Source organism: Bufo bufo, chromosome 2, assembly GCF_905171765.1.
Source record: "Bufo bufo chromosome 2, aBufBuf1.1, whole genome shotgun sequence".
NCBI classification, from domain to species: Eukaryota; Metazoa; Chordata; class Amphibia; order Anura; family Bufonidae; genus Bufo; species Bufo bufo.
Window position 1 is genome coordinate 479,516,742 of NC_053390.1, and position 25,000 is coordinate 479,541,741.

Sequence of the window (25,000 nt, forward strand, 5' to 3'; positions counted from 1 at the left end):
AAGTTGCTTATCTTCTGCGATCTAACGAGTGCAGGTACATTCAGCTTAGAATAACCGTTGACAAACACCCAACTGCAATTCATTGTGCTTTTTTTATGATAAATGAAAGTAAAAAAAAAAAAGTCTACGGAACAAGGGATTTCCAACCAGTCTCCCAAGCTGGTACTTGCCAAGACTTAAGCTGTTTAACTTCTGCGATCTGATGAGTGCAGGTACATTCAGCTTAGAACAACCATTGACAAACACCCTACTGCAATTCATTGTGCTTTTTTATGATAAAAAAAAGTCAATGGAACAAGGGATTCCCAACCAGTCTCCCAAGCTGGTACTTGCCAAGCCTTAAGCTGCTTATCTTCTGCGATCTGACGAGCGCAGGTACATTCACTTTAGAATAACCGTTGACAAACACCCTACTGCAATCCATTGTGCTTTTTTTATGATAAATAAAAGTAAGAAAAAAAGTCAACGGAACAAGGGATTCCCAACCAGTCTCCCAAGCTGGTACTTGCCAAGCCTTAAGCTGCTTATCTTCTGCGATCTGACGAGTGCAGGTACATTCATCTTAGAATAACCATTGACAAACACCCTACTGCAATCCATTGTGCTTTTTTTATGATAAATAAAAGTAATAAAAAAAGTCAATGGAACAAGGGATTCCCAACCTGGTACTTGCCAAGCCTTAAGCTGCTTATCTTCTGCGATCTGACGAGTGCAGGTACATTCAGCTTAGAATAGCCGTTGACAAACACCCTACTGCAATCCATTGTGCTTTTTTTATGATAAATAAAAGTAATAGAAAAAGTCAACGGATTCCCAACCAGTCTCCCAAGCTGGTACTTGCCAAGCCTTAAGCTGCTTATCTTCTGCGATCTGACGAGTGCAGGTACATTCAGCTTAGAATAACCGTTGACAAGCACCCTACTGCAATCCATTGTGCTTTTTTTTATGATAAATAATTGTAATAAAAAAAGTCAACGGAACAAGGGATTCCCAACCAGTCTCCCAAGCTGGTACTTGCCAAGCCTTAAGCTGCTTATCTTCTGCGATCTGACGAGTGCAGGTACATTCAGCTTAGAATAACCGTTGACAAACGCCCTACTGCAATCCATTGTGCTTTTTTTATGATAAATAAAAGTAAAAAAAAAAGGCAATGGAACAAGGGATTCCCAACCAGTCTCCCAAGCTGGTACTTGCCAAGCCTTAAGCTGCTTATCTTCTGCGATCTGACGAGTGCAGGTACATTCAGCTTAGAATAACCATTGACAAGCACCCTTCTGCAATCCATTGTGCTTTTTTTCTGATAAATAAAAGTAAGAAAAAAAGTCAACGGAACAAGGGATTCCCAAAAAGTCTCCCAAGCTGGTACTTGCCAAGCTTTAAGCTGCTTATCTTCTGCGATCTGACGAGTGCATGTACATTCAGCTTAGAATAACCGTTGACAAATACCCTACTGCAATCCATTGTGCTTTTTTTATGATAAATAAAAGTAAGAAAAAAAGTCAACAGAACAAGGGATCCCCAACCAGTCTCCCAAGCTGGTACTTGCCAAGCCTTAAGCTGCTTATCTTCTGCGATCTGACGAGTGCAGGTACATTCAGCTTAGAATAACCATTGACAAGCACCCTTCTGCAATCCATTGTGCTTTTTTTCTGATAAATAAAAGTAAGAAAAAAAGTCAACAGAACAAGGGATTCCCAACCAGTCTCCCAAGCTGGTACTTGCCAAGCCTTAAGCTGCTTATCTTCTGCGATCTGACGAGTGCAGATACATTCAGCTTAGAATAACCGTTGACAAACACCCTACTGCAATCCATTGTGCTTTTTTTGTGATAAATAAAAGTAATAAAAAAAGACAACAGAACAAGGGATTCCCAACCAGTCTCCCAAGCTGGTACTTGCCAAGCCTTAAGCTGCTTATTTTCTGCGATCTGTCGAGTGCAGGTACATTCAGCTTAGAATAACCGTTGACACGCACCCTACTGCAATCCATTGTGCTTTTTTTATGATAAATAAAAGTAAGAAAAAAAGTCAACGGATCAAGGGATTCCCAACCAGTCTCCCAAGCTGGTACTTGCCAAGCTTTAAGCTGCTTATCTTCTGCGATCTGACGAGTGCAGGTACATTCAGCTTAGGATAACCATTGACAAACACCCGACTGCAATCCATTGTGCTTTTTTTATGATAATTAAAAGTCAACGGAACAAGGGATTCCCAACCAGTCTCCCAAGCTGGTACTTGCCAAGCCTTAAGGTGCTTATCTTCTGCAATCTGACAAGTGCAGGTACATTCAGCTTAGAATAACCATTGACAAGCACCCTTCTGAAATCCATTGTGCTTTTTTTTCTGATAAATAAAAGTAAGAAAAAAAGTCAACGGAACAAGGGATTCCCAAACACTCTCCCAAGCTGGTACTTGCCAAGCCTTAAGCTGCTTATCTTCTGCGATCTGATGAGTGCAGGTACATTCAGCTTAGAATAACCGTTGACAAACACCCTACTGCAATCCATTGTGCTTTTTTTAAAATAAATAAAAGTAATAAAAAAAGTCAACGGAACAAGGGATTCCCAACCAGTCTCCCAAGCTGGTACTTGCCAAGCCTTAAGCTGCTTATCTTCTGCGATCTGACGAGTGCAGGTACATTCTGCTTAGAATAACTGTTGACAAGCACCCTACTGCAATCCATTGTGCTTTTTTTTATGATAAATAAAAGTAATAAAAAAAGTCAACGGAACAAGGGATTCCCAACCAGTCTCCCAAGCTGGTACTTGCCAAGCCTTAAGCTGCTTATCTTCTGCGATCTGACGAGTGCAGGTACATTCAGCTTAGAACAACCGTTGACAAATACCCTACTGCAATTCATTGTGCTTTTTTTATGATAAATAAAAGTAAGAAAAAAAGTCAACGGAACAAGGGATTCCCAACCAGTCTCCCAAGCTGGTACTTGCCAAGCCTTAAGCTACTTATCTTCTGCGATCTGACGAGTGCAGGTACATTTAGCTTAGAATAACCATTGACAAACACCCTACTGCAATCCATTGTGCTTTTTTTATGATAAATAAAAGTAAGAAAAAAATTAACAGAACAAGGGATTCTCAACCAGTCTCCCAAGCTGATACTTGCCAAGCCTTAAGCTGTTTATCTTCTGCGATCTGACGAATTCAGGTACATTCAGCTTAGAATAACCGTTGACAAGCACCCTACTGCAATCCATTGTGATTTTTTATGATAAATAAAAGTAAGAAAAAAAGTCAACGGAACAAGGGATTCCCAACCAGTCTCCCAAGCTGGTACTTGCCAAGCTTTAAGCTGCTTATCTTCTGCGATCTGACGAGTGCAGGTACATTTAGCTTAGGATAACCATTGACAAACACCCGACTGCAATCCATTGTGCTTTTTTTATGATAATTAAAAGTCAACGGAACAAGGGATTCCCAACCAGTCTCCCAAGCTGGTACTTGCCAAGCCTTAAGGTGCTTATCTTCTGCAATCTGACAAGTGCAGGTACATTCAGCTTAGAATAACCATTGACAAGCACCCTTCTGAAATCCATTGTGCTTTTTTTCTGATAAATAAAAGTAAGAAAAAAAGTCAACGGAACAAGGGATTCCCAAACACTCTCCCAAGCTGGTACTTGCCAAGCCTTAAGCTGCTTATCTTCTGCGATCTGATGAGTGCAGGTACATTCAGCTTAGAATAACCGTTGACAAACACCCTACTGCAATCCATTGTGCTTTTTTTAAAATAAATAAAAGTAATAAAAAAAGTCAACGGAACAAGGGATTCCCAACCAGTCTCCCAAGCTGGTACTTGCCAAGCCTTAAGCTGCTTATCTTCTGCGATCTGACGAGTGCAGGTACATTCTGCTTAGAATAACTGTTGACAAGCACCCTACTGCAATCCATTGTGCTTTTTTTTATGATAAATAAAAGTAATAAAAAAAGTCAACGGAACAAGGGATTCCCAACCAGTCTCCCAAGCTGGTACTTGCCAAGCCTTAAGCTGCTTATCTTCTGCGATCTGACGAGTGCAGGTACATTCAGCTTAGAACAACCGTTGACAAATACCCTACTGCAATTCATTGTGCTTTTTTTATGATAAATAAAAGTAAGAAAAAAAGTCAACGGAACAAGGGATTCCCAACCAGTCTCCCAAGCTGGTACTTGCCAAGCCTTAAGCTACTTATCTTCTGCGATCTGACGAGTGCAGGTACATTTAGCTTAGAATAACCGTTGACAAACACCCTACTGCAATCCATTGTGCTTTTTTTATGATAAATAAAAGTAAGAAAAAAATTAACAGAACAAGGGATTCTCAACCAGTCTCCCAAGCTGGTACTTGCCAAGCCTTAAGCTGTTTATCTTCTGCGATCTGACGAATTCAGGTACATTCAGCTTAGAATAACCGTTGACAAGCACCCTACTGCAATCCATTGTGATTTTTTATGATAAATAAAAGTAAGAAAAAAAGTCAACAGAAAAAGGGATTCCCAACCAGTCTCCCAAGCTGGTACTTGCCAAGCCTTAAGTTGCTTATCTTCTGCGATCTAACGAGTGCAGGTACATTCAGCTTAGAATAACTGTTGACAAACACCCAACTGCAATTCATTGTGCTTTTTTTATGATAAATGAAAGTAAAAAAAAAAAAGTCTACGGAACAAGGGATTTCCAACCAGTCTCCCAAGCTGGTACTTGCCAAGACTTAAGCTGTTTAACTTCTGCGATCTGATGAGTGCAGGTACATTCAGCTTAGAACAACCATTGACAAACACCCTACTGCAATTCATTGTGCTTTTTTATGATAAATAAAAGTAATAAAAAAAGTCAATGGAACAAGGGATTCCCAACCAGTCTCCCAAGCTGGTACTTGCCAAGCCTTAAGCTGCTTATCTTCTGCGATCTGATGAGTGCAGGTACATTCACTTTAGAATAACCGTTGACAAACACCCTACTGCAATCCATTGTGCTTTTTTTATGATAAATAAAAGTAAGAAAAAAAGTCAACGGAACAAGGGATTCCAAACCAGACTCCCAAGCTGGTACTTGCCAAGCCTTAAGCTGCTTATCTTCTGCGATCTGACGAGTGCAGGTACATTCAGCTTAGAATAACCGTTGACAAACACCCTATTGCAATCCATTGTGCTTTTTTTTATGATAAATAAAAGTAATAAAAAAAGTCAACGGAACAAGGGATTCCCAACCAGTCTCCCAAGCTGGTACTTGCCAAGCCTTAAGCTGCTTATCTTCTGCGATCTGACGAGTGCAGGTACATTCATCTTAGAATAACCATTGACAAACACCCTACTGCAATCCATTGTGCTTTTTTTATGATAAATAAAAGTAATAAAAAAAGTCAATGGAACAAGGGATTCCCAACCTGGTACTTGCCAAGCCTTAAGCTGCTTATCTTCTGCGATCTGACGAGTGCAGGTACATTCAGCTTAGAATAACTGTTGACAAGCCTTAAGCTGCTTATCTTCTGCGATCTGACGAGTGCAGGTACATTCAGCTTAGAATAACCGTTGACAAACACCCTACTGCAATCCATTGTGCTTTTTTTATGATAAATAAAAGTAATAGAAAAAGTCAACGGATTCCCAACCAGTCTCCCAAGCTGGTACTTGCCAAGCCTTAAGCTGCTTATCTTCTGCGATCTGACGAGTGCATGTACATTCAGCTTAGAATAACCGTTGACAAGCACCCTACTGCAATCCATTGTGCTTTTTTATGATAAATAAAAGTAAGAAAAAAAGTCAAAGGAACAAGGGATTCCCAACCAGTCTCCCAAGCTGGTACTTGCCAAGCCTTAAGCTGCTTATCTTGTGCGATCTGACGAGTGCAGGTACATTCAGCTTAGAATAACCGTTGACAAGCACCCTACTGCAATCCATAGTGCTTTTTTTATGATAAATAAAAGTAATAAAAAAAGTCAACAGAACAAGGGATTCCCAACTAGTCTCCCAAGCTGGTACTTGCCAAGCCTTAAGCTGCTTATCTTCTGCGATCTGACGAGTGCAGGTACATTCAGCTTAGAATAACCATTGACAAAAACCCTACTGCAATACATTGTGCTTTTTTTATGATAAATAAAAGTAAGAAAAAAAGTCAACGGAACAAGGGATTCCCAACCAGTCTCCCAAGCTGGTACTTGCCAAGCCTTAAGCTGCTTATCTTCTGCGATCTGACGAGTGCAGGTACATTCAGCTTAGAATAACCGTTGACAAGCACCCTACTGCAATCCATTGTGCTTTTTTTTATGATAAATAATTGTAATAAAAAAAGTCAACGGAACAAGGGATTCCCAACCAGTCTCCCAAGCTGGTACTTGCCAAGCCTTAAGCTGCTTATCTTCTGCGATCTGACGAGTGCAGGTACATTCAGCTTAGAATAACCGTTGACAAACGCCCTACTGCAATCCATTGTGCTTTTTTTATGATAAATAAAAGTAATAAAAAAAGTCAACAGAACAAGGGATTCCCAACCAGTCTCCCAAGCTGGTACTTGCCAAGCCTTAAGCTGCTTATCTTCTGCGATCTGACGAGTGCAGGTACATTCAGCTTAGAATAACCATTGACAAACACCCTACTGCAATCCATTGTGCTTTTTTTCTGATAAATAAAAGTAAGAAAAAAAGTCAACGGAACAAGGGATTCCCAAAAAGTCTCCCAAGCTGGTACTTGCCAAGCTTTAAGCTGCTTATCTTCTGCGATCTGACGAGTGCAGGTACATTCAGCTTAGAATAACCGTTGACAAACACCCTACTGCAATCCATTGTGCTTTTTTTATGATAAATAAAAGTAAGAAAAAAAGTCAACAGAACAAGGGATCCCCAACCAGTCTCCCAAGCTGGTACTTGCCAAGCCTTAAGCTGCTTATCTTCTGCGATCTGACGAGTGCAGGTACATTCAGCTTAGAATAGCCGTTGACAAACACCCTACTGCAATCCATTGTGCTTTTTTTATGATAAATAAAAGTAATAGAAAAAGTCAACGGATTCCCAACCAGTCTCCCAAGCTGGTACTTGCCAAGCCTTAAGCTGCTTATCTTCTGCGATCTGACGAGTGCATGTACATTCAGCTTAGAATAACCGTTGACAAGCACCCTACTGCAATCCATTGTGCTTTTTTATGATAAATAAAAGTAAGAAAAAAAGTCAAAGGAACAAGGGATTCCCAACCAGTCTCCCAAGCTGGTACTTGCCAAGCCTTAAGCTGCTTATCTTGTGCGATCTGACGAGTGCAGGTACATTCAGCTTAGAATAACCGTTGACAAGCACCCTACTGCAATTTATAGTGCTTTTTTTATGATAAATAAAAGTAATAAAAAAAGTCAACAGAACAAGGGATTCCCAACTAGTCTCCCAAGCTGGTACTTGCCAAGCCTTAAGCTGCTTATCTTCTGCGATCTGACGAGTGCAGGTACATTCGGCTTAGAATAACCATTGACAAACACCCTACTGCAATACATTGTGCTTTTTTTATGATAAATAAAAGTAAGAAAAAAAGTCAACGGAACAAGGGATTCCCAACCAGTCTCCCAAGCTGGTACTTGCCAAGCCTTAAGCTGCTTATCTTCTGCGATCTGACGAGTGCAGGTACATTCAGCTTAGAATAACCGTTGACAAGCACCCTACTGCAATCCATTGTGCTTTTTTTTATGATAAATAATTGTAATAAAAAAAGTCAACGGAACAAGGGATTCCCAACCAGTCTCCCAAGCTGGTACTTGCCAAGCCTTAAGCTGCTTATCTTCTGCGATCTGACGAGTGCAGGTACATTCAGCTTAGAATAACCGTTGACAAACGCCCTACTGCAATCCATTGTGCTTTTTTTATGATAAATAAAAGTAATAAAAAAAGTCAACAGAACAAGGGATTCCCAACGAGTCTCCCAAGCTGGTACTTGCCAAGCCTTAAGCTGCTTATCTTCTGCGATCTGACGAGTGCAGGTACATTCAGCTTAGAATAACCATTGACAAACACCCTACTGCAATCCATTGTGCTTTTTTTCTGATAAATAAAAGTAAGAAAAAAAGTCAACGGAACAAGGGATTCCCAAAAAGTCTCCCAAGCTGGTACTTGCCAAGCTTTAAGCTGCTTATCTTCTGCGATCTGACGAGTGCAGGTACATTCAGCTTAGAATAACCGTTGACAAACACCCTACTGCAATCCATTGTGCTTTTTTTATGATAAATAAAAGTAAGAAAAAAAGTCAACAGAACAAGGGATCCCCAACCAGTCTCCCAAGCTGGTACTTGCCAAGCCTTAAGCTGCTTATCTTCTGCGATCTGACGAGTGCAGGTACATTCAGCTTAGAATAACCATTGACAAGCACCCTTCTGCAATCCATTGTGCTTTTTTTCTGATAAATAAAAGTAAGAAAAAAAGTCAACGGAACAAGGGATTTCTAACCAGTCTCCCAAGCTGGTACTTGCCAAGCCTTAAGCTGCTTATCTTCTGCGATCTGACGAGTGCAGGTACATTCAGCTTAGAATAACCATTGACAAACACCCTACTGCAATCCATTGTGCTTTTTTATGATAAATAAAAGTAATAAAAAAAGTCAACGGAACAAGGGATTTCCAACCAGGTACTTGCCAAGACTTAAGCTGCTTATCTTCTGCGATATGACGAGTACAGGTACATTCAGCTTAGAATAACGGTTGACAAGCACCCTACTGCAATCCATTGTGCTTTTTTTATAATAAATAAAAGTAATAAAAAAAGTCAACGGAACAAGGGATTCCCAACTAGTCTCCCAAGCTGGTACTTGCCAAGCCTTAAGCTGCTTATCTTCTGCGATCTGACAAGTGCAGGTACATTCAGCTTAGAATAACCGTTAACAAGCACCCTACTGCAATCCATTGTGCTTTTTTATGAAAAATAAAAGTAAGAAAAAAAGTCAACGGAACAAGGGATTCCCAACCAGTCTCCCAAGCTGGTACTTGCCAAGCCTTAAGCTGCTTACCTTCTGCGAGCTGACGAGTGCAGGTACATTCAGCTTAGAATAACCGTTGACAAGCACCCTACTGCAATCCATTGTGCTTTTTTTATGATAAATAAAAGTAAGAAAAAAAAGTCAATGGAACAAGGGACTCCCAAGCCTTAATCTGCTTATCTTCTGCGATCTGACGAGTGCAGGTACATTCAGCTTAGAATAACCATTGACAAGCACCCTACTGCAATCCATTGTGCTTTTTTTATGATAAATAAAAGTAATAAAAAAAGTCAACGGAATAAGGGATTCCCAACCAGTCTCCCAAGCTGGTACTTGCCAAGCCTTAAGCTGCTTATCTTCTGCGATCTGACGAGTGCAGGTACATTCAGCTTAGAATAACCGTTGACAAACACCCAACTGTAATTCATTGTGCTTTTTTTATGATAAATTAAAGTAATAAAAAAAAGTCAACGGAGCAAGGGATTCCCAACCAGTCTCCCAAGCTGGTACTTGCCAAGCCTTAAGCTGCTTATCTTCTGCGTGCAGGTACATTCAGCTTAGAATAACTGTTGACAAGCACCCTACTGCAATCCATTGTGCTTTTTTTATGATAAATAAAAGTAAGAAAAAAAGTCAATGGAACAAGGGATTCCCAACAGTCTGCCAAGCTGGTACTTGCCAAGCCTTAAGCTGCTTATCTTCTGCGATCTGACGACTGCAGGTACATTCAGCTTAGAATAACCGTGGACAAGCACAATACTGCAATCCATTGTGATTTTTTTATGATAAATAAAAGGAAGAAAAAAAGTCAACGGAACAAGGGATTCCCAACAGTCTCCCAAGCTGGAACTTGCAAAGCCTTAAGCTGCTTATCTTCTGCGATCTGACGAGTGCGGGTACATTCAGCTTAGAATAACCGTTGACAAGCACCCTACTGCAATCCATTGTGCTTTTTTTATGATAAATAAAAGTAATAAAAAAAGTAAACGGAACAAGGGATTCCTAACCAGTCTCCCAAGCTGGTACTTGCCAAGCCTTAAGCTGCTTATCTTCTGCGATCTGACGAGTGCGGGTACATTCAGCTTAGAATAACCGTTGACAAGCACCCTACTGCAATCCATTGTGCTTTTTTTATGATAAATAAAAGTAAGAAAAAAAGTCAACGGAACAAGGGATTCCCAACCAGTCTCCCAAGCTGGTACTTGCCAAGCCTTAAGCTGCTTATCTTCTGCGATCTGACGAGTGCAGGTACATTCAGCTTAGAATAACCGTTGACAAACACCCAACTGCAATCCATTGTGCTTTTTTTATGATAAATTAAAGTAATAAAAAAAAGTCAACGGAACAAGGGATTCCTAACTAGTCTCCCAGGCTGGTACTTGCCAAGCCTTAAGCTGCTTACCTTCTGCGACCTGACGAGCGCAGGTACATTCAGCTTAGAACAACCGTTGACAAACACCCTACTGCAATTCATTGTGCTTTTTTTATGATAAATGAAAGTAATAAAAAAAGTCAACGGAACAAGGGATTCCCAACCAGTCTCCCAAGCTGGTACTTGCCAAGTCTTAAGCTGCTTATCTTCTGCGATCTGACGAGTGCAGGTACATTCAGCTTAGAATAACCGTTGAGAAGCACCCTACTGCAATCCATTGTGCTTTTTTTATGATAAATAAAAGTAAGAAAAAAAGTCAACGGAACAAGGGATTCCCAACCAGTCTCCCAAGCTGGTACTTGCCAAGTCTTAAGCTGCTTATCTTCTGCGATCTGACGAGTGCAGGTACATTCAGCTTAGAATAACCGTTGAGAAGCACCCTACTGCAATCCATTGTGCTTTTTTTATGATAAATAAAAGTAAGAAAAAAAGTCAACGGAACAAGGGATTCCCAACCAGTCTCCCAAGCTGGTACTTGCCAAGCCTTAAGCTGCTTATCTTCTGCAATCTGACGAGTGCAGGTACATTCAGCTTAGAATAACCGTTGACAAGCACCCTACTGCAATCCATTGTGCTTTTTTTATTATAAATAAAAGTAATAAAAAAAGACAACAGAACAAGGGATTCCCAACCAGTCTCCCAAGCTGGTACTTGCCAAGCCTTAAGCTGCTTATCTACTGCGATTTGTCGAGTGCAGGTACATAAAGCTTAGAATAACTGTTGACACGCACCCTACTGCAATCCATTGTGCTTTTTTTATGATAAATAAAAGTAATAAAAAAAGTCAACGGAACAAGGGATTCCCAACCAGTCTCCCAAGCTGGTACATGTCAAGCCTTACGCTGCTTATCTTCTGCGATCTGACGAGTGCAGGTACATTCAGCTTAAAATAACCGTTGACAAGCACCCTACTGCAATCCATTGTGCTTTTTTTATGATAAATAAAAGTAAGAAAAAAAGTAAACCGAACAAGGGATTCCTAACCAGTCTCCCAAGCTGGTACTTGCCAAGCCTTAAGCTGCTTATCTTCTGCGATCTGACGAGTGCAAGTACATTCAGCTTAGAATAACCATTGACAAACACCCTACTTTAATCCATTGTGCTTTTTTTATGATAAATAAAAGTAAGAAAAAAAGTCAACGGAACAAGGGATTCCCAACCAGTCTCCCAAGCTGGTACTTGCCAAGCCTTAAAGGGTTTCTATCACTTGGGATCACATAATTTCATGTCAGACACTAGCGATTTGCTAGTGTCTGCTCTTGCCAACCATCCTAATATAACAGCTTTTGGGCCTGCGGTTTTGATAGAAAACGAACTTTTATAAATATGCTAATGAGCCTCTAGGTGCTATGTGGGCGTCATTAGCACCTAGAGGCTCCGTCTACCTTCATACACAGCCGCCGCCCAGCTCGTCCCTCCAGCCCGCCCATGTCTTCCTGAATGCGATCCTCCGTGTGACGCAGCGGACGAATTCCCGCGCATGCGCCGTGCGCGGCTGTATTCGGCGCATGCGCATTGAATGTCTGACCGCTCCCAGCTCAGACATCTCAAATGCGCATGTGCCGATGACGTCACAGTGCTCCGAGGGACAGAGGACGGCCGGCAGCAAGCAGAGGAGGAAGCATTGTGTACGATTGTCGCTGGATCTTTGGATTAGGTAACTATTTAGTGATAATTTCCACTTATACCACCAACGATTAAATGACAGATATTATAAATATTAATAAAGCAATTATAAAGAAAATAAATGAAATCTTTGAATTTTTTATTTTTTTATAAACCACTTTACCACCAACGATCCAAAAAGGGGCATATATATAAAAATAGATATATATATATTTATGATATATTAGGAGTATTTATAAATACATAGATATAGATAATATCTATGTATATTTATATAAAATCTTAAATATATATATAGCAGTTAATTTAATATATAAATTTTTAAATACTTATATAAAATTACTGTTATAAATCAATATATAAACTCCGGCATAAATTTTGCAACAGTTGTGTTTTGTATAAAATACATTCACATCTGTGTATTAATTTTTTTAGTGTAACAAATGGGTATGTATATATATATATGTATATATGTATGTATATATTAATATATTTATATATCAATATATATATATATATATATATATATATATGTCAATATATTTTTATACTTTACTTTTTAAAAGTAAACCTAAAAATTAATATTCGATTTATATAAGCTGACCAAAATGTTAATTTATTATTAATAATTTAAAAACCGAATATTTAATAATCTTTATAAATTTAGTAATTTATTTTTAATAATATATTTTTTAATATTACATTAAAAAATTATTTTTTTTTAATAATTATTTTAGTTTATTTATTTTTATTATATTTTTAGTATGTATTATGAATTTTTATAATATAATATATTTAATAAATTATAATTATATATTTAAGTAAAAAAATAAATCACTTTTTTATTACTTTTATATACTAAAATTTTGTTTAAAAAAAATTAGTATTTTTTACATTAAAAAAAAAATTATATTTAAACAATTTTATTTATAAACTTGTTTATTTTAAAATAATGTTAATCTTTCAATATAAAACAAATTGTAAAAATAAATCAAATTAATTTTTGATTGAATAGAAAATATTTAATAATTATTAATTTTACTTGAATAAATATTTTAAAATATTATCAATAAAAAAAATCCAAAAAAATATTTTATACACATCAATTAATTTTCATTTAGATTATAAAAAAAAATTATTGATATATATATATATATATATATATATATAAAATTTATATATATATATAATTAAAAAAAAAATATGAAACTTTCATAATAATAATATTAAATAAATAATTTAGATGTAATAAATTTTGTAAAAATATTTTAACTAAGATAAATAAAAAAAATTATATTTATAATTTTATTTTAATAATTTTTAATATTCAATTACTATAATAAACATATTTATTTGATAAAAAATAATTATAAGGAAATTATAAATTTTCTAAAAAGAAAAATTAAAAAATTTAAAAAATAATAATTTTTTTATTTATATAAACGGACATGATATAAATGATTGCACTTTTTTTTCATTTTATTTATAACGGTTTTATATATTTTTTTAATTTTTTATGTAGCTATCACTTTTTTTTAGAGAATTTTTTTAAAAATTTAAAGTTGCTTATTTAAATTTTTTTATTATTATTATTATTATTATTTATAATTTTGGAATAGTATAAATTTGTTAATTATTAAAGTTTTTTATTTTGTAATACAGTATTATTTATTTTTTAGAAATACAAATGGTATTGTAATTATATAAGGAAGTCAGATTATTTACAATAATTTGTAATACTTTTGTAAAGCATAATCTGATTATACAAACACCATGTAATATTTCATAAGAAATTTTTTTTTTATTAATATATAGTATAGTGTACTAAATATATTTAGAAAATTAATATTACATAGCGTTTGTCATATATATGTTTATAAAAAAAATTATAAATGTTATGTTATATTATATTATATTATTAAATAAAAAAAAAATGTTCCCCAATTTCAAATCGCATCAATATCCCGTTTAGGCAATATAAAATTACATTTGAGAATTGTATTAATATTATTATATTTAAATTGCACAATGGTAAGTATAATTTTATAATCGGAGTGTATTTTTATTATATTTCTTGTGTATCTAATGAGTTATATATCATGTAAAAAAAATAATATTTTTTTTTTAAAGGAAAATAAAGGAATAGATGAGAAGAAAAGTGAAGAAACGGTGGTTGAGATTGCGGAAATTAATTCTACCAGTACACTAGTAAGATTAAATTTTAAGATAACATTCCAAAAATTTTAATTTTACACATGGGAAACAAATTTGATCAATAAGGATTTAAACTAATAGCAAACAGTAAATAGTTTGTTAATGTATAGAATATTTATAGTAAATTATTTTGATTTAAAATTAGACTAAGATTTATTGTAAATAAATAATTAAAATAAAATAATTTTCATTAGTATATATTTTAAAAATTATTTTATTGTATTTCCGTTCTAAAAAATTATAATATTCATAATTATCAACACTTTCCCTGAGGTGAGTATTTTATAGCCGTAGGAGTGTTATAAATATTTTTATAATTTTTAATTTTTTTGCAGTAAATTCACATGATGCTTATTTTTTGTTTCTAAAAAATTTTTTATTAAAGGAATGTACTGGTCACGATGATTCTGAAGAACTTTTTATTACTATCAGTAGTGGTCAAAATTCTGAAATTATTATTGCTAGCAACTACGAAATCGTACAATGCATTGTAGAAGAAGAAGACAACAGTATATTGGTAATTATATTGATTTAATAAATATAATTAAAAAGCTCTAAATAAATAGATTTACTCGTATAAAAAAAAGCAATAAAAATGTAAATAGTGCTGCACGATATAGGAATTTAGACAGAATGCCATTATTGGAAGAAATATAGTGTAAACTATATACAATTTTATATATTAATGTAATTTAACTCGAGGTATATATAATCTAATTTTCACATATAAGGCGCTTACGAAGATGGGTATGACATAGTTATGTGGTATATGTGCATGGTACTGTTATGTGTGATCTGTGGAGGACGCTTTTATGGTGGACCGGTGGAGGACGATGTTATGGTGGATCTGTGGAGGACGCTATCTGTGAAGCACAGTGTTATGGTGTATATGTTAAGGACACTTACGTGGCACGTTTGATGATGCTGTTATGGGGTGGATCAGTTAATGCAGCTGTTATAAGGAATGTGTGCTATGACACATAGGACCATCAAGGGGGCCAGCACAATACACACATATATCATCTTATGCTTGTCCCACTCATGGACCTATGTGTCCCTTCATGTATCATAAACTACACACATAGCTGGCTTTGTGTGTAAAAGAAGTCAGTTTTGTTTGAAACAAGCTATCTCCTATAGGTAAAACGACAATTATATGTACTCATTTTTGAAATGAATAGAATGCAGCTAGCTGGCCGGCCGGCGTTTGAGTGACATTACTTATCAAAGGTCCTCCAACAAATTTATATATTTCTTACTTTTTTAACATATTTTTTTTTAGCCATTTAATGATATTGATATTGTGGATGTGGCAGAAGAAACAGAAGATAGTAACTATGAACTCAACAGGCGGGTTAGTTTACATGACTCTTCTACTGGTTTTGACAAAGAGGTAATAAAAATATATTTATTTTATTTTAAAAGTTAAAAAAAGTAATTTTTTTTGGATTTTAATATATACCTTTATACTATTAACATTTATTATTTATTTTAGCATTTTAAAAAAATTTACTTTTTTTTTTAAATAAAAAAAAAATAATTTTATAAATAAAATAAATTTAATTTTTTTTTTTTTAAAACAATAGTTGGTTTATCATTATGTACTGTAGGCAAAAATTAATTCATTGATTCTTTATCCAAAAATTACTAAATTAAAATTTTTATGTATATTATTAAAAAAAGAAAACAATACTATGTATCAAATAGATGTTTATAAACAGATAATTTCGACTAACTATAAATATTTTTTTAATTAATTTTAATTTTAAAAAATATATTTTTTTATATTTTATTTACAATTAAACTTATGTTAGCCTCCATTAAAAAATAATATATATTTCTGATTAATTTTGTCCAAAAAAATTTTTTTCTAAATTAGGAATTTTTATTATAAAAAAATAAAATTTTTATATAATATTTTCATAATTACAATTTTTTTTATTTTTTATTTACTATATTATAACATATTGTCAAATATTTTTTTTATTACAAAATTTATAAAAAAAAAATTTATATTAATTATAATCTTAATCAGATAATTTTAGTTTAACAGTTCTAACAATATCACAATTTTTTGTAAATATTATTATTTTTTTTTTTACAGTTGGAACAATTATTGAGTCAAATGAACCAACTATACAGTTCTGCAACACCGAGCCAAGTATCTTTTGCAACTAATCCATTAAAATTAGAAAATTTAAATTATATTGTCTTTCAAGATACTGAAAAGGAAAATAGAATTGGTCATTCTGATTGGTGTGAGTGTATGAACTGCATTCCAATGACAACCAATATAGAGTCAGTCTGTTGCAAAGAAATTTTCAATGCCGATCCTTTTTTGGAAGGCATAACTTGCATTACAGAGCATGAATTATTTGTTATATATTGTAAAAGAGTGGAGACAGTAAATATAAATTTTCGATCTTGGGGAATTGTCCAACATGAACCATCTGTAAAGGATTTGAACAGGTACAATTTTGTTTTAAAATTGAAATTATTATATATAATATTAAAAAATATTATAATAAATTATTTTATGTTCATTTTTTTTTAGATTGCTTAGAAAAACTGCCTATCGATCCTTTACGGCCTGGATTCATGGATACCTTGGTAAATCCAATCAACGACCTATTCCTGCATGTGCCGTCAACAGTGTTAGAATTTCATTTCCTGATCCAGAGTCAATGTATCTCGGATATAAAACATGTAGAGAACGTGCTGCAGAATTTATCGCTTTTGAGTAAATTATATTTATAATTGCTTTATTTTAATAAAAAAGTTTAAACGTTATTGTTAAATTTAAAATTTTTATTTATATTTATTTAAATTAGAATTCTACTAGCTTTATTTAAATAAAAAAAAAATTACGTTATTGGTTAATTAATAATTTATTTATTTATTTTATATATACATTTTTTTGTTTTTTGATTGATGTTCAACTGGATTAAAACTAGTTACATTTTTTTATTATAAAGTGTTGTTTATGAAAATAAAATTTAAATTTTGAATGTATACTTTATATATTTTGTTTTAATTAAAGTTATAAATATTATCTGATTGCAATGTATTATTGAATAGATAGATATTATCAGCCTCATGATCGCTTAACGCAGGGGTGCATCCTGCGTGCGGATGGGTTATTCCTCCTCTACGTATCTGTGCGTCATCTGTCAAGACGCAATATTTTAGTTGAATGTGCTCTCACAAGAGCAGGCGTTCACATGGTTAACAAGGTAAACAAGTTCATCTATAGCCTGCCTTAAAACTATGTTCTTAAAATAACAAAAATTCTGTCTCAGTAGTGTGTGTGGCCTCCACGTGCCTGTATGACCTCTCTCCAACGCCTGTGCATGCTCCTGATGAGGTGGGGGACTGTCTCCTGAGGGATCTGCTCCCAGACGTGGAATAAAGCATCTGACAACTCATGTACAGACGTTGGTGACGTTGGTGGATAGAGCGAGACATGATGTTCAAGATGTGCACAATTTGATTCTGGTCTGGGGAACGGGCGGGCCAGTCCATAGCATCAATGCCTTCGTCTTGAAGGAACAGCTGAAACACTCCAGGCACATGATGTCTTGCATTGTCTTGCCAGGGCCAACCACACCAGCATATGGTCTCACAAGGTGTATGAGGATCTCATCTCGGTACCTAATGGCAGTGAGGCTACCTCTGGCAAGCACATGGAGGGCTGTGCGGCCCTCCAACGAAATTAAACCACACACCATTACTGGCCGAATGCCAAAACGGTCATGCTGGAGGATGTAGTAGGCAGCAGTAAGTTCTACACTGCGTCTCCAGACTCTGTGACGGCTGTCACATGTGCTGAGTGTGAACATGCTTTAATCTGTGAAGAGCACAGGGAGCAAGTATTGAATTAGACAGTCTAAGTGTTCTCTGGCAAATGCTAAAAGTCAAGCACGGTGTTGGGCTGTAAACACAACCCCCCACCCATGGACGTCGGGCCCTCATATCACCCTAATCGAGTCACTTTCTGAACAATTGAGAAGAAACATGCACATTGCAAATAAAAAAAAAATATTTGAGGAAATATACATCCCCCAGACATAATACATTTGCGTGTCCTAATTGCAGGCAGAGAGTGTTAAAATTATTTTAAATACAGCATTGAGCATCCTGTACTTAAGATTCTAGCAGGAGGTTTTTCTGAATGAAATTAATTGCAGGCCAGTCTTGCTTTACTGCCAGCGTAACTCAATATGAAGCAAAGTTTCAACTTCATGATGCATTATGAAAGTATCGATAGCAGGCACGTGACGTTGTAAGTTACACAGCCATTGAACGGCTACTTTCACACTAGCGTTCGGAGCGGAACCGTCAGATTTTTTATCAGACTGATCAGCTCCGATAATGCAGACGTTTGCATCCGTTCAGAACGGATCCGTCTGCATTATAACTTCAAAACATTTACAAGTATGAAAGTAGCCTGAGCGGATCCGTTCAGACTTTACATTGAAAGTCAATGGTGGACGGATCCGCTTGAAGATTGAGCCATATGGTGTCATCTTCAAGCGGATCCGTCCCCATTATATTGTGAGTCTGGACGGATCCGCTCGCCTACGCACGGCCAGGCGGACACCCGAACGCTGCAAGCAGCGTTCAGGTGTCCAATCACTGAGCGGAGCGGAGGCTGAGCGCTGGCAGGCGGATGCATTCTCAGTGGATCTGCCTCCATTGAGAATGCATCAGGTCTGGACGGCTGCGTTCGGGACCGCTCGTGAGCCCCTTCAAACGGAGTTCATGAGCGGACACCTGAACGCAGGTGTGAAAGTAGCCTAAACCTAACAACCCTGCCAGCCTTCTGCCTCTTGCACTTTTATGTTTCAATTAACTTCCATTTGTAACTTAACGCTGCTCTTTGTTGATTGAAATTTAAAATTAAACTTACTTTGATAATATATATATAAATAATTAGATCATTGATCATTAATTAGAAAATAAATACAAATATATAATTGGAAAAAAAAATGTATTACTTATAATTACATTTTTTATGTCAACTTAGAAATAACAATAATTATATTTAAAAAAAAACATAATTTAAAAACTGAAAAATAACAAAAATTATTTATGCATTTTAGTATACATATAAATGTTTATTCAAAATTCACAATTGCTGTTTTTTCTGCAATTGATATAGCCCTAAACCGAGTTAATTGTTGTTTTTTTATATCCTCCTTACATGGTCTCTCGGCATTTAGAAGATTAGGTGGTAAATTCGGTGCACGGGACACCCAGTCACTTGTTATAATTTTTTCCACTAATTGAATCACATCAATTTGGAGGTTTTCGAAATAGTCAACATTAGCTTTTTCATAAACGTTGCGTACTATCCATCTCCCCTTGCCTTTTGCAATTTTTAAAGCTGTCCGAAGAGTTCCCTTTGCCTCTGTATTTTTTTTCGGTACTTTCACAACAGCTTGCTCACGACCAACGTTGTTATTATGGGTCAATGAAGCAAGTTTCGTCCGTGCTTCCATCCCATCAATTCCAAAATGAATACGTTTACTGCGGTATTTAAGGGCTAGACTGTGAAAATTTTCTAGTTCCCCTGTGTGGCAGTTATGTGCGAGATGAGGTAAATCAGACAACAACTGTTTGCTATTTACAATTTCATCAATCTTGGTGTAAGGTGGAGTTCCCAATTGTAACCAGAGTACTTCACGGTCAATGTCTTCTATTGGTTCGTGTGTGCATGCCGAATACAAATCTCCTTCCCAGGTGTGTACATTTTTCACATGATTAAGTAGTGAAAGCCATTTTGCTTTTAGAAGTTCTGGTGAATTTTCACATGTCTGCACACAAAACCAAAAATGTATTATTAATTTTTCAATCCAGGGTGTTATTTCTTTGCAGAATTTGAGTTTGGATGCTGTATGCATTTTCTTCTTTAAAGATTTAGCGTAATGCCAGACATCAAATTGGTGTATTAGGGATGGATAATCTTTTTTAATTTTAGATCTTATTCCGACATGTCGATCCGATGCAAATATTTTAACCTTTAGTCCATTTTCTGCCATTCTGTTCAAAACACGCTCAAAACCAAACTTCTCCATGGCAACAGAGGATGAGCATTGAGTTTTCTGTACCACTTCAAAATCAACAATTTTTTTTGTTAAAAGGTCCATAACAGTATAAATGCAGTACTTTGCACTATGGCCAGGACTGTCACATTGACCATCACCGAAAACACAAAGGGTTTGTCCAACTTTTGAATTAATTATCAATTTTTTTTCTTTTTCCCAAGCAATATGGATTGCTGGAAATAAAAATTTTGTCTGGTATCTGTAATAAGTTGATTGAGAAATAAATGATAAACCAAAAATATTACAAAATTCACTTATTTTTTGAAAATTCTGACCAGAGAAAAGAATCGAAGAAGCGGTCAATATGTTACCAGCACAGTAACGTCCTATCTTTGGTTGAGTTTCAAATAATAAAAAAGAATGTCCAGCACTACAAGTCCCTTTGAATTTGCAAAATGAACCATTATAATTTTTTGTCCATGATTTTACCATAAAATTGCAATCTTTTATTTTTTGACATTTAATTTTTTGGAATAGTTTTTCAAGGCTCAATTTATTATCATTTACCAAGTTTTCCGGCGTAAGAAATTGCATGCATCCATCAGAATTATTTGGTTCAATGAGTAATGAATCGCACAATAAATTTTCAGATTCATCCAAAGTTGATATTCCTGGTAGATATTCTGATTGGCACTGTAAACTTTGATCTACAACAATTGATAATTGCACTTCACCAACCTCTGCTTGTTCAGAGTTTTCATGTTGAATTGGTGATAAAGGACATATATCGCCCATAAGAATTAAATTTGTATCCAATACTTCCGAATCTAAATAATTTTTTTTTTTAGAGGTGATGAAAATCCAGGACTGCTTTGTATAACTCTACGTACACCTGTATGTTGAGGTGTGGACATAATTGGATTCAATAAGCAATGTTCCTGTTGTGTTGTAAATTGGTCTTCATTGAGTTAATGTTTGAATATCAGTTTGCCGAACTCGCTTTCTGGAGTGTCCAGTAGGTTTTTTAAAGTTTCCTCAATAATATTTTCTCCGTCAACGACATCAGGAAAGATAGTTGGAACAGCATCCCTGTTCAAAACTCTTCCGTAATGACTGACTCGATAACAATCCTCCGTAAAATGTTCAGAACAAATGACATATTTGTTTGATTTTCTTCCTTCACTTATTTTTTTGGCAACACCATTAATGTCAACAAAATTTTGACCAGTTTGTGCAAGCCACACAACTACACGGTCAACGTCATTTGGAAAATAATGCATTTTTATATGCTGACTTTGTCCTCGACGGCCAGTTTTGTTACGACACTTGGTCACAATACAGGCCGGCATATTTTTGTTATTGAATCTGTAAAATAAAAATATATAGATTAACCACCTCAGATACCCTATCTTAAACATACTTTAATGACAAAAACTCTTTTTACAATTCGTCAATACCATACTTTCAGGGTTTATTGCTTGGACAACTTACGACCCTAATGAATTGTAACCTCCTTTTATTATTTTTATTTTTTTATATTTGCATTAAATAATTTTTAGCACGCTATAAGTATTACAAGAGAGGCATGGCGAGTTCCTTTATTTATTTTTTTTGGCACAAGTAAGCGTGTGAGGGGGCCCATTTATACTTGTGAGCGCTTCTGGAAGCGCTCACTAGTATCATACTAGTAAGCGCATCCTGAAGCGCTCACTAGTATGAAAGAGATTGGCGCTTCCTTACTTACCCTTGCGGCGCTGGTCTCCTCCAGCCTGACTGCGTACAGCGCGCACTATGACCTGACGCTGTACGCAGTCAGGTCACGTGTGCAGCGCGTGCTGTTGGACACAGGACAGAGAGAGCAGGAGAGGTAAGTTTTAATTATTTATTAAAGTCTGATCTGAGGTCTGATATCATGGGACCTTGGGGTCTTTCAAATTATGGGGGGCCTGAAATAAGCATATGGGGGTGCCTGACTCTGGGGGTCCGACTCCTCACTGAGCAAGGGGGGGGCGCCTGAATGAGCATATGGGGGGGCTGAATAAACAAATAACTGATATTGGGGGGGCTGAGCAACTTACATATTGGGAAGCGGCTGAATAAATAAACAACTGATATTGGGGGGGTCCTCATGAGTAACTGAGATGGGGGGGTCCTGGTCAACTGGCATATGGGGGGGGGTCTGTGCAAGTGATATGTGGGCGTTAATGGGGATCTGATAGGGGGGGTCCTGAGCAACATATATGGGGGCCTATCTGAGCAAGTGAAAAAAGGGGGGGCCTGACTATTTTATATACTGTAATATGCAAAATAACTGTTTTATATACTTGCACACATGGGCACTATGGCGGGGGGGAGAAATATGAGGGGCCCTATCTTATATACTGGAACACATGGGGGCACTATAGAAAGGAAGGAGCACTATGGGGACTCTATCTTATATGCTGGGACACATAAGGGGTCACTATGGAGAGGGGGAAAAGTAGCACTATGGGGGCATCCTCTGGGGCCCTATCTTATATACTGGCAGACATGCGGGGCACAATGGAGGGAAAGACCACTTTAAGTGCCCTATCTTATATACTAGCACATATGGGGGGCACTATGGAGAAGCGGGAGCACTATGGGGGCATCTACTGGGGACCCTATCTTATATACTGGCCTACATGGGGGGCACTATGGAGAAGGGAGGAAAGGAGCACTATTGGTGTCATTATATAGGGTAATTATACCGGCTCACATTATGGGGGCATTTTATTATGGCACATTGACATGGCACCTTGGGGATGAGGGGAGTCTCACTATTGGGGCACGATATATGAGTATTTTATACAGCCACAAATTATAGGGCACTATGGGGACCTTGTCTCAATTGGGGGCACTAAATGTTTTTTTTTGGCACACAGTAAAGGGCATTGGCACACATTATGAGGGTACTATGGGGACATTGGCTCTAAAGGGGGCACTAAGAGGAGGTATTTTTTATACTGCCACACAACAGGGTACTTATATTTTTACTTTCAATTTTTTTTAAAGAGAATTATTACTACCGGGGGTATTATGGTGGCCTTTATTACTGTTGAGGGACTATGAGAAACTGGAATACTAGTATGAGCACTATGGGAGTATTATTCCTTATGGGACACAGTGTGGATTTTATTAATGTAGGGGCACTAGTACTACTACCTGTTGTCTGGTATATAATTATTTCTATTGGTGAGCACTGTTACTGTGGGGGGCACCCTGGCACGATATCAGCTTAGCACAATTAATTTTGGGGAACATTATGTTCACACTATTAGTCTCAGTGACACTGTTTTCTAGGCACAGTTATTTTTTTGGACACTGTGTGCCAATAATTATTGAAGGGGAAATATCTGTGTGTAACCTGTATAGGGAGCACCGCGGGCACAGTATTGGGGGTGCCAGGATGGGGTGTTCAGAATTTGGGAGGATGATGGAAAAGTAGGAAACTAAAATGTCTGTCTTTCAAACTCTGCAGAGAGAAGAGATGGCAGAAAAATCATCAAGGCGGTATGGTCTGAAAGGAGAAGATGAGGACAGAGAACATCTACATCAAATGAGACATCACTGGATGTACGAGGTATGTGGACCTGTATTGGGCTACATTCACATCTGTGTTAGTGATTATGGTAGGCTGTTCCTAAAGAAGACAGGCTGCTGGAATTCACAGGATCCAGAACTGCTGGATGCTGACAGAATGCCCGCCTGCCCCATTGACTAGAATGGGGTACGGCAGAGATCCATCCACAATCTGGCAATAATGCCGAGAATCAGCGGGACCGTATACTGTGGTTTGTGTCCAGCCGATTCCTTGCATTTTTATCTGGATCAGGTTACCGGAGCGTAGTGTCGCATGTGTGAAAGTAGCCTTACCCTGTATGTTTTCTATTGCTATAAGTAATGTTATGACGGAATAGGTCAGGTTGCAAATTTGGCTTGTTGGGGGGGGGTTTGATCCCATGTACATTCTTACATTCTTTGCACAGGGGCCCTCTGCTGTCTGTGTCCGCCCCTGTGCCTGTGTCCTCTGGCGGTTGATCAAAGCCAATAGGAACATTAGATGACTGGATAGCAGATAGATTAGGATAGCAGGTAGCGAAACATGGCCGCTGGCAGGCTGCTGATACACTTGTTTACCTATGGTAACTGTGAACGCGTGCGCCTGTCTGTGAGCATTCACAAGAAATTTTGCCTCTCGCGAGAGGACGCGCCGTAGCGTCCATGAAAAATAAAATGTCCGCTGCCAGGATGCAATCCTGCGTACGGCGGTCCTGTAGTTTTTATAGATCAAAAAAATAAATTTTTCGATTATTTATTTTGATTTTTTTTTTTTATGAATTCATAATCAATTATGATGCATATTAGAAATTAATAAAATAATAAATATATAAAAATACCTTTTTTTTTTTCAAATTGTAGTTAGGATAATTAGTTATCTTGTAGAAACTGTCCAAAAGAAATTATACCTTTAAAATAAAATTTTAAATTGTTTAATTAATGTCAGATTTTAATTATTATGCTTTGTATTTGATTTCCAAAATATTAAATATAAAATATAATCATAAAAAATTACATACATAAAATATAACAAAAAATATTATTTTAATAAAATCATAATATACCGAGACTATCGTGAAAAAAATATAAATGTTATCTATTTTATTAAAATATATCCTTGAACCATTAATTTTAAGTAAAATTTGTATGTATTATTTTCGTATGAAATTAT

At 36.2% G+C, this 25,000-nt stretch overlaps 38 pseudogenes; all 38 read right to left on the bottom strand.

Annotated features, from left to right (window-relative positions):
• Window positions 1–460: 460 nt before the first annotated feature.
• LOC120992795 lies at window positions 461–579 on the bottom strand (annotated as a pseudogene).
• A 390-nt stretch (window positions 580–969) lies between these two features.
• Window positions 970–1,088, bottom strand: LOC120992818 (annotated as a pseudogene).
• A 57-nt stretch (window positions 1,089–1,145) lies between these two features.
• On the bottom strand, window positions 1,146–1,264 carry LOC120992775 (annotated as a pseudogene).
• A 57-nt stretch (window positions 1,265–1,321) lies between these two features.
• On the bottom strand, window positions 1,322–1,440 carry LOC120992840 (annotated as a pseudogene).
• A 57-nt stretch (window positions 1,441–1,497) lies between these two features.
• Window positions 1,498–1,616, bottom strand: LOC120992836 (annotated as a pseudogene).
• A 57-nt stretch (window positions 1,617–1,673) lies between these two features.
• Window positions 1,674–1,792, bottom strand: LOC120992773 (annotated as a pseudogene).
• Window positions 1,793–1,849: 57 nt separating this feature from the next.
• Window positions 1,850–1,968, bottom strand: LOC120992824 (annotated as a pseudogene).
• Window positions 1,969–2,366: 398 nt separating this feature from the next.
• Window positions 2,367–2,485, bottom strand: LOC120992737 (annotated as a pseudogene).
• Window positions 2,486–2,542: 57 nt separating this feature from the next.
• Window positions 2,543–2,661, bottom strand: LOC120992872 (annotated as a pseudogene).
• A 58-nt stretch (window positions 2,662–2,719) lies between these two features.
• On the bottom strand, window positions 2,720–2,838 carry LOC120992729 (annotated as a pseudogene).
• A 57-nt stretch (window positions 2,839–2,895) lies between these two features.
• LOC120992731 lies at window positions 2,896–3,014 on the bottom strand (annotated as a pseudogene).
• A 571-nt stretch (window positions 3,015–3,585) lies between these two features.
• LOC120992738 lies at window positions 3,586–3,704 on the bottom strand (annotated as a pseudogene).
• A 57-nt stretch (window positions 3,705–3,761) lies between these two features.
• LOC120992873 lies at window positions 3,762–3,880 on the bottom strand (annotated as a pseudogene).
• Window positions 3,881–3,938: 58 nt separating this feature from the next.
• LOC120992730 lies at window positions 3,939–4,057 on the bottom strand (annotated as a pseudogene).
• A 57-nt stretch (window positions 4,058–4,114) lies between these two features.
• LOC120992902 lies at window positions 4,115–4,233 on the bottom strand (annotated as a pseudogene).
• Window positions 4,234–4,993: 760 nt separating this feature from the next.
• Window positions 4,994–5,112, bottom strand: LOC120992798 (annotated as a pseudogene).
• Window positions 5,113–5,170: 58 nt separating this feature from the next.
• LOC120992796 lies at window positions 5,171–5,289 on the bottom strand (annotated as a pseudogene).
• Window positions 5,290–5,922: 633 nt separating this feature from the next.
• LOC120992714 lies at window positions 5,923–6,041 on the bottom strand (annotated as a pseudogene).
• A 57-nt stretch (window positions 6,042–6,098) lies between these two features.
• LOC120992829 lies at window positions 6,099–6,217 on the bottom strand (annotated as a pseudogene).
• Window positions 6,218–6,275: 58 nt separating this feature from the next.
• Window positions 6,276–6,394, bottom strand: LOC120992841 (annotated as a pseudogene).
• A 57-nt stretch (window positions 6,395–6,451) lies between these two features.
• Window positions 6,452–6,570, bottom strand: LOC120992715 (annotated as a pseudogene).
• Window positions 6,571–6,627: 57 nt separating this feature from the next.
• On the bottom strand, window positions 6,628–6,746 carry LOC120992719 (annotated as a pseudogene).
• A 57-nt stretch (window positions 6,747–6,803) lies between these two features.
• Window positions 6,804–6,922, bottom strand: LOC120992825 (annotated as a pseudogene).
• Window positions 6,923–7,322: 400 nt separating this feature from the next.
• Window positions 7,323–7,441, bottom strand: LOC120992794 (annotated as a pseudogene).
• Window positions 7,442–7,498: 57 nt separating this feature from the next.
• Window positions 7,499–7,617, bottom strand: LOC120992853 (annotated as a pseudogene).
• Window positions 7,618–7,675: 58 nt separating this feature from the next.
• LOC120992864 lies at window positions 7,676–7,794 on the bottom strand (annotated as a pseudogene).
• Window positions 7,795–7,851: 57 nt separating this feature from the next.
• On the bottom strand, window positions 7,852–7,970 carry LOC120992716 (annotated as a pseudogene).
• A 57-nt stretch (window positions 7,971–8,027) lies between these two features.
• On the bottom strand, window positions 8,028–8,146 carry LOC120992720 (annotated as a pseudogene).
• Window positions 8,147–8,203: 57 nt separating this feature from the next.
• Window positions 8,204–8,322, bottom strand: LOC120992837 (annotated as a pseudogene).
• A 57-nt stretch (window positions 8,323–8,379) lies between these two features.
• LOC120992867 lies at window positions 8,380–8,498 on the bottom strand (annotated as a pseudogene).
• A 220-nt stretch (window positions 8,499–8,718) lies between these two features.
• On the bottom strand, window positions 8,719–8,837 carry LOC120992799 (annotated as a pseudogene).
• A 56-nt stretch (window positions 8,838–8,893) lies between these two features.
• LOC120992678 lies at window positions 8,894–9,012 on the bottom strand (annotated as a pseudogene).
• Window positions 9,013–9,219: 207 nt separating this feature from the next.
• On the bottom strand, window positions 9,220–9,338 carry LOC120992790 (annotated as a pseudogene).
• Window positions 9,339–10,088: 750 nt separating this feature from the next.
• Window positions 10,089–10,207, bottom strand: LOC120992876 (annotated as a pseudogene).
• Window positions 10,208–10,265: 58 nt separating this feature from the next.
• Window positions 10,266–10,384, bottom strand: LOC120992859 (annotated as a pseudogene).
• Window positions 10,385–10,441: 57 nt separating this feature from the next.
• Window positions 10,442–10,560, bottom strand: LOC120992822 (annotated as a pseudogene).
• Window positions 10,561–10,617: 57 nt separating this feature from the next.
• Window positions 10,618–10,736, bottom strand: LOC120992823 (annotated as a pseudogene).
• Window positions 10,737–10,793: 57 nt separating this feature from the next.
• LOC120992751 lies at window positions 10,794–10,912 on the bottom strand (annotated as a pseudogene).
• Window positions 10,913–25,000: the final 14,088 nt, after the last annotated feature.